At 39.5% G+C, this 7,525-nt stretch overlaps 1 pseudogene; it reads right to left on the reverse strand.

The window, feature by feature from the left end:
* Window positions 1-3,885: 3,885 nt before the first annotated feature.
* Window positions 3,886-6,742, reverse strand: LOC106979162 (40S ribosomal protein S14-like; annotated as a pseudogene).
* Window positions 6,743-7,525: the final 783 nt, after the last annotated feature.

A 7,525-nucleotide genomic window follows, 5' to 3' on the forward strand; every position in this document is an offset into this window, starting at 1 on the left:
ACCTTGCTTCATTCAGCTCACGGGTCAACTGGCAGTCACATCTTTTTGATGACCTTTCCCAATAGTAACCTGGCCAAAGATACAGAACATTCCTTCTAAGCTAGCAAGTACCTGATGGTACCTGACAGCAACAGAGGGGAAGGAAGTTTGGATAGGCATTCATTTGCAACATAAAGAATCCTATTTATTATAAGATTCAGTCTGGAGTGGGTTTTCTCCACAGAGAGATCAGGGAGTGGCTACCAGGAAATGGCTAAATGGATAATACAGGAGCAAAGCGACAGTCGGGAAAATCAGCAGTTGAATGAGGGACAGAATGTATGTCTCAGAACTTGATTTAATGCTCACAGCACTTTGTTACCCTGCTACTACAGAGAATTCTATACACCCTGATGAAATTAGACCATCTTATGAAAATACTTGAAAACATTTCACAACTAAATTGTCATTTGGTGGGATCTGGCATCATTTTGGGCCTCCAGAAAATTCTTCAAGAATGTGATGTTAGGGGCTTCTGGGTGGCTCAGTCGGTTGAGTGTCCGACTTCAGCTCAGGTCATGATCTCATGGTCCGTGAGTTCGAGCCCCGCGTCGGGCTCTGTGCTGACAGCTCAGAGCCTGGAGCCTGCTTCAGATCCTGTGTCTCCCTCCATCTCTGCCCCTCACCCACTCACACTGTCTCTCTCTATCAAAAAAATGAATAAACATTAAAAAATTTTTTAAAAATAATAATAATAATAAAAAAAGAATGTGATGTTAGCAGAAAGTTACCACATACAAAGTGGCCAGATGGTCTCTCTTCTGAGTTTCTACTATTGTTAGAATACTTTTGAATTTCTTGTCATTATTCAGACAAAATGTAATATTGTTGCTTTGTTTGCTTAAAAGGAGAGGGACTTCTTAAGATGTTTTAAATCCTTAGAAGGATCTCTGGAGCATTAATAATTTCTGAGAAATATTTTCCCTTTTATTGATATTTTAGAACACAATATGTACTACCATGGACTATACTGCATAGGTTGTTATTTGGGGGTGGGGTGGGGAATAAAAACAATCCAAGACAATTTGTTCAGCAAAGCGCTTGAGGACATTTAAAAACTTTTTGAAATCAGTGTGACTACCCTGAGCAGCTTGATAATTCAACTTGTTAAAGTAAATGGTCTATTGAAAGTCAAAATGTTTGTGCACATAAACATAATCAGTATGAAATGGTCAGAGCAAGAGGACCATCTATTAATTTACCATTAATGATGAGGCTGCTGTGCCTCATCATTGTTTCATGATGCTTAAGTGTACCTCCGTGTGTTGCACACACATTCAAATGGGAAGGGTTGGAGAACTCTGTAGGAATATGACTTAGATACATAGTGCCTTGAACTTGCATGTGTAGAAGGGCTTTGAACTGGCTATTCCAGTTAAAATTGCCCCTTTAACTCTATTTTTAATATTCCTGACTTTCAATTCACATATAACCTCTATCCTGCCACCTTTTGCATTCTCTAATGCAGACTCATTTTGTATCAGTTCTATTTTCACAGTGGGATATGACATTTATTGGTTTGGGAACACCGACTAAATTGGAATGCAATTCCACTATACATAAAGGTACCTACAACAGCAGGATGATATGAATCTGAATAAATAAGAAATTACAAAGGCCAGTTAGAATAAAAGTCAGAGCTGGTAAATAAAAATACAATAAGTCCCAGAAATAAAAATAAAAATCAGAATGCAATTACATTCCACACAAATGAATGGAGCAGGAAATGCATATAAAGTAGAGGCTTTGATGAGAAGGAGTTAGAAATAAAATTCAGCCATAAATTTACCTATTTTCTCAGGAAGACTAAATGAATGCCTGAGGAAGAATCGAGCTATGTTGTCAAACTAACAGGATGGTGACTGGGGAGAGATAGATTTTTGTTGTCAGAAACAGTTATAATTCACTGTCTATGATGCTTAATAAATATCAAAATTGAGGGGCACCTGGGGGGCTTAGTCAGTTGAGTATCCGACTTTTGGTTTAGGCTCTGGTCATGATCTCAGGGTTTGGGAGATTGAGCCGAGCTTTGGGCTTTGTGCTAACAGCTTGGAGCCTGGTTGGGATTCTGTCTTTGCCTTCCTCTGCCCCTCCCCTGCTCACGGGGGTGCTCTCTCTCTCAAGAGTAATAAATAAAATTTAAAATAAATAAATGAATAAATAAATATCAAAGTTGATTACTGCTAGATAATTTTTAAATTTAGCAGCTGAAATAAAGCACAAATATGAGGTAATCTGGAAAAGTAACAAAAATCAAGATAGACTAAGAAATAAAAGCATAGGTGAATTTCAAACATAGATCTATATTAAAATGTGGAAAAAATTAAATCTAAAAAATTGTGAGCATTAAAAAGCACATTCAGAGAGAGCATAGAACACAAATATAGGGAATTAAATAAGAGATTTAAGAGAAAGCCAATATTCTCTTGTCCACAAGAGAAGCACAATTAGAAAAAAAAAGGAAAGAAAGAAACTGCTGAGGTCAGGGACAGAGCTCTTGGGTGGAGGTAAATTTCACTTACAAGGCAAAATGGCAATATAAAGAAAATAGTGAACATTGTCAGAATGAACATTTTAATTAACCAATGAGCACCATGTCACTTGATTTAGTGGCCAGTTTTCCAAGCTCATTTCACTTGACCCATCATAGGTTTTAACAAAGTTGATCATTCTTCCTTGATGCACTTTCCTCACTTGGATTCTAAGAATACCCACCACACATGGCTTCTCTCCTAGCTCTCTGGTTGCTTCTTCCCAGGCAACTTTGTTGATGTTCTTTTTCATTTTGACCTCTTAATGGTTAAGAGGACCAAGCTTGGTCCTTGGTCCACACACTAGCTCTTGATTTTCTCCAGGCTGGTGGCTTTCAGACTATCTGCATGCTGATAACCTCCAGCCTAGACCTTTCACATGAGCTCCAGACTCACAGATCCAATAATTCACCTGCGTTCATCCTAGATAGACTTAATGTCCAAAGCCAAACTCCTGATCTTCCTCCTCTAACTTCCTTCATGTACTTTTCCTCAATTACCCATGGAATTGTGGGACATTTCATTCTTGGAAGTGCCTAGGCCAAATCTTTTGGAGTCATTGTCAATCCTCCTTTCTAGCACATACCCGTTTTAAATCCACTGAGAAGTCCTTTTGTTCTAACTTCAAACTATATTCAGAATTTGGCCAATTTTAAGCACCTCTCAACCATTTCCACCCCAATCTGAGCCACCAGCAGCTGTCATGACATTATGGAAACGGCCTCCTAATTGGTCACTCCGTGTTTATCTTCATCTTCCTGTAGTCTGTCCTATATACGCCAGTGGAATCATCAGAAACCTACATCCTAGTAGATTGTTTCTCTGCTTGGAATTCTGCAATGGCTCTTCACTAAACTCAGCGAAGCAAAAGCTCATGCAAGCATTTGTCAGGCTCTATATGATCTAGCCTGCTCCCCCGTGACCCTTCCAACCTTCATTTCTATGACCCTACTCCACTGCCATTAACTCAGAGCCACAGTTATCCCCTTGCTTTTTACCAAACACATGAGATATGCTCTTACCTTGGAGGCTTTGCTCTGGATGTTGTCTCAGCCTGGAATATTCTGCCCTTAGCCACTTGCTTGGCCAACTTTTTTAACTCCTCAAATCTTTGCTCAAATTTCACCTTGATGAGTGAGGCTTACCTTGACCACTCCTTTTAATATTTCAAGTTGACAACAGCCCATACTCCTACCATTCAAAATTTCAAATCGCCTTACTTTGTTCTGCTTTTGATTTTGTTCCATAGTATTTACAACTTTCGAACATGCCACACAATCATTTATTGAATCTATTATTTATTGGTTGTATCCTTCTGCTGAGATATAAGAGAGAAAAGGTTTGGATTTTTTTTAAGCCTACAGGAAGTCACTTTATTTACAGAAAACAGTAATTTGAGGAGTCTTGTTCACAGAGGGTGACCATCCCCCTTCCTGCTGGTGCTATTGGAGGGCTTGGGAGTGACATCCTCAGTCCTCCTTGATCTTCATCCCTGAACAGGCAAGGTCTCTGAGGGCTGACTATGATCCAGGCCCAGGGGTTTTGATTTTCTTTCCTCCTGTGTACTGGGGTTCTATATGGAGGGCAGTGATGCCCAGCCTCTTGAACCTCTGTTCCATATCCTGGGTTGCCCACATGACTGCATATGGAGAAGACTCATCTTTGCCAGCCTTCACCTTCATCCTACCAATCACATGGGCAGGTGGCTTCTTTGCCAGAAAGGTGGGTGGTGCCATAGACGAAAATGTTGTTGAAAGTATAAAGATATGGTGGACACTAAACACTTTTCCTTCTTCGGCCACCTGAGGTCTGAGACTGTTCTTTCTCCTTTTCCTTCTCCTTGCAAGGTGCTATTTCTGTGCATCTTCTCAGACTCCATCACCAGTAAGAGCGAGAGCAGAGGGTTTGACTGTATTATTCCCTAACATATCCAAAGCGCACTGGATTGAATTACTAGCTGAACCAAATGAGCTTATCTTCATACACTGAACTTTCAGGGCTATAATCTATGTACATGTATTTTTTAAGACTATTGGGGATGCCTCAAAACATCCTCCAAATAACATGCATATTCAACATGGGTTAAAGGTGCACCACTGTCATTTTTTAAGATTCACTCAGTGCTAGATTCCAAATAAAAGATCAACAACTTATATATGCCATTACATTTGCAATAATATATTAAGTATTTAGTATTCAAAACTCTGTGTTCTGAGAAGTACAATAATATAAAAACATCATCCCTAGAAATTTACTAGTCAGAAGGGAAGAAAAACATAAATTTCATATTTATCTGACCACTGAATTTCTTCTCAGCTATAATCCTCTATTGTAAAACCAAATAAAACAGTATCTTTTTTCAGGAGCTCAGACAAAAACATTTATTCTCCCTATCTTTTCCAAGGCTCTTTAGAATTGTAGTAAATGAAAAGTCTGGTTACCTGGTTAACTCTTCCCTGGATGCTAATGGGATTACACATTCATTTAAATTTGGCTTTTTAAGGAGTTCCCTGGAGGCCAGGCCAGCATGCTGAGCTCAACTAATAGACTTTCAGCATCACAATCTAGGTACACATTTTTTTTTTTAATGCCACAGGGACCTTAAAATGGTTTAAAGTAGATGAAATATTGTCATTATGTTCTTATGTGATGTTCTGTAGTGCTGGGATATTTTTAAAATGTTTGAGTGATATTTTAAACAAAGTAATAAAATACACAATCTGTCCCTGGTTGGTACAACTCAAACTATATCTATGGAAACGGGACTCAGTGACCATGAATGTTAATCCATCTGCATTTTCACAAAGAGGTACAAAATGAAAATCTCAATTCCAACTACATTTTTTTTTTTTTTTTTTTGCAAATGCAATCTCCTGTCTAAGCTAGTGGGTGACTTGATGTATTTGATATGCAGGAATAATGTTTTCTCCCTAAGGTGTGGTTATTAATGTCCTATCATTTTCAATCTTTTAAAATCCAGGGGGCTGGCCTTGCTCTTAATGAGTAGACAGCTAAGAATGATGTAATTCTGGCCCTTGGTTGAGGATTTATGTAATACACCAATGCTCCCACTTACATCGTGAGGTTTGATTTAAACAGCAAGATACCTGCCCCATTACTGTATCTGCTCCCCACTACATATCAATCTAAGGGACTGACTTTATTTTGTCTTGCTGTTTCAAAATCAAATATCCATTTCTCACTGAAGTTGCTTTTAGAATGAACATCTCTGACAGCATTTTCTGATACTACTAGCTGACAGCAGATACCCAGGAAAAGGAGAGGTTTAATTGAGAAGAGAATAGAGAGAAGAGAAGTCCTTATATAAAATAGTGTCATGAAAAGATGCTCAACGTCGCTCCTCATCAGGGAAATACAAATCAAAACCACACTCAGATATCACCTCACGCCAGTCAGAGTGGCCCAAATGAACAAATCAGGAGACTATAGATGCTGGAGAGGATGTGGAGAAACGGGAACCCTCTTGCACTGTTGGTGGGAATGCAAACTGGTGCAGCCACTCTGGAAAACAGTGTGGAGCTTCCTCAAAAAATTAAAAACAGATCTACCCTATGACCCAGCAATAGCACTGCTAGGAATTTACCCAAGGGATACAGGAGTGCTGATGCATAGGGGCACTTGGACCCCAATGTTTATAGCAGCACTCTCAACAATAGCCAAATTATGGAAAGAGCCTAAATGTCCATCAACTGATGAATGGATAAAGAAATTGTGGTTTATATACACAATGGAGTACTACGTGGCAATGAGAAAGAATGAAATATGGCCCTTTGTAGCAACGTGGATGGATATGGAGAGTGTGATGCTAAGTGAAATAAGCCATACAGAGAAAGACAGATACCATATGGTTTCACCCTTATGTGGATCCTGAGAAACTTAACAGAAACCCATGGGGGAGGGGAAGGGAAAAAAAAATGAGGTTAGAGTGGGAGAGAGCCAAAGCATAAGAGACTCTTAAAAACTGAGAACAAACTGAGGGTTGATGAGGGGTGGGAGGGAGGGGAGGGTGGGTGATGGGTATTGAGGAGGGCACCTTTTGGGATGAGCACTGGGTGTTGTATGGAAACCAATTTGACAATAAACTTCATATATTGAAAAAAATAAATAAAATAAAATAGTGTAGAGTACGAGTGACCTACATATATGCCCATGGCTATTCCCATGCCTATACTCATGCCTATGCCTATGCCTACTACCCATTCCCAAGCCTATGCTTATGCCTATACCCATGTCTATGCCCATACTCATGCGTACGCCTATGTCCATGTTTGTGCATATGCCTGTGCCCATGCCTATGCTTATGCTTATGCCTATACCATTGTCTATGCCTGTGCCTATACACATTCCTATGCCCATGCCCATGCCTATGCCTATATTCATGCCTAGACCTATGTGCATGCCTATGCCCATGCCAGAGCCCATGCCTTTGGCCATGGCTATATCTATACCCGTACTTATGTCCATGCCCATACCTATACCCAGGCCTATGCGTATATACCCATTCCTGTACCTGTCTGCTTCTGTATCTTCATCTGTATCTATATTTGAATGAAAGCCAATTAAAAAATGTGAACATTTTGGGACACCTGAGTGGCTCAGTCTGTTGAGCGACTGACTCTTGATTTCGGTTCAGGTCATGGTCTCACGGGTTGTGGGTTTGAACCCTGTGTCAGGCTCTGTGCTGACATCTCAGAGCCTGGAGTCTGTTTCAGATTCTGTGTCTCTCTCTCTCTCTGCCCCTCCCCTGCTCGCACTCTGTCTCTGTCTCTCAAAAATAAATAAGCGTTAAAAAATTTTTTTTAAAAATGTGAATGTTTTTATGGGCCACATTTTTTTTCCATTGGAGATAAAAATAGCTATACTGAGTCCTGTAGGGAAAAATGGATATTTTAAAAATTAGACATCATTTTGTAGAATATAATGGTTTATCTTAT

The sequence above is a fragment of the Acinonyx jubatus genome, chromosome B1 (assembly GCF_027475565.1).
Source record: "Acinonyx jubatus isolate Ajub_Pintada_27869175 chromosome B1, VMU_Ajub_asm_v1.0, whole genome shotgun sequence".
Classification (NCBI taxonomy): domain Eukaryota; kingdom Metazoa; phylum Chordata; class Mammalia; order Carnivora; family Felidae; genus Acinonyx; species Acinonyx jubatus.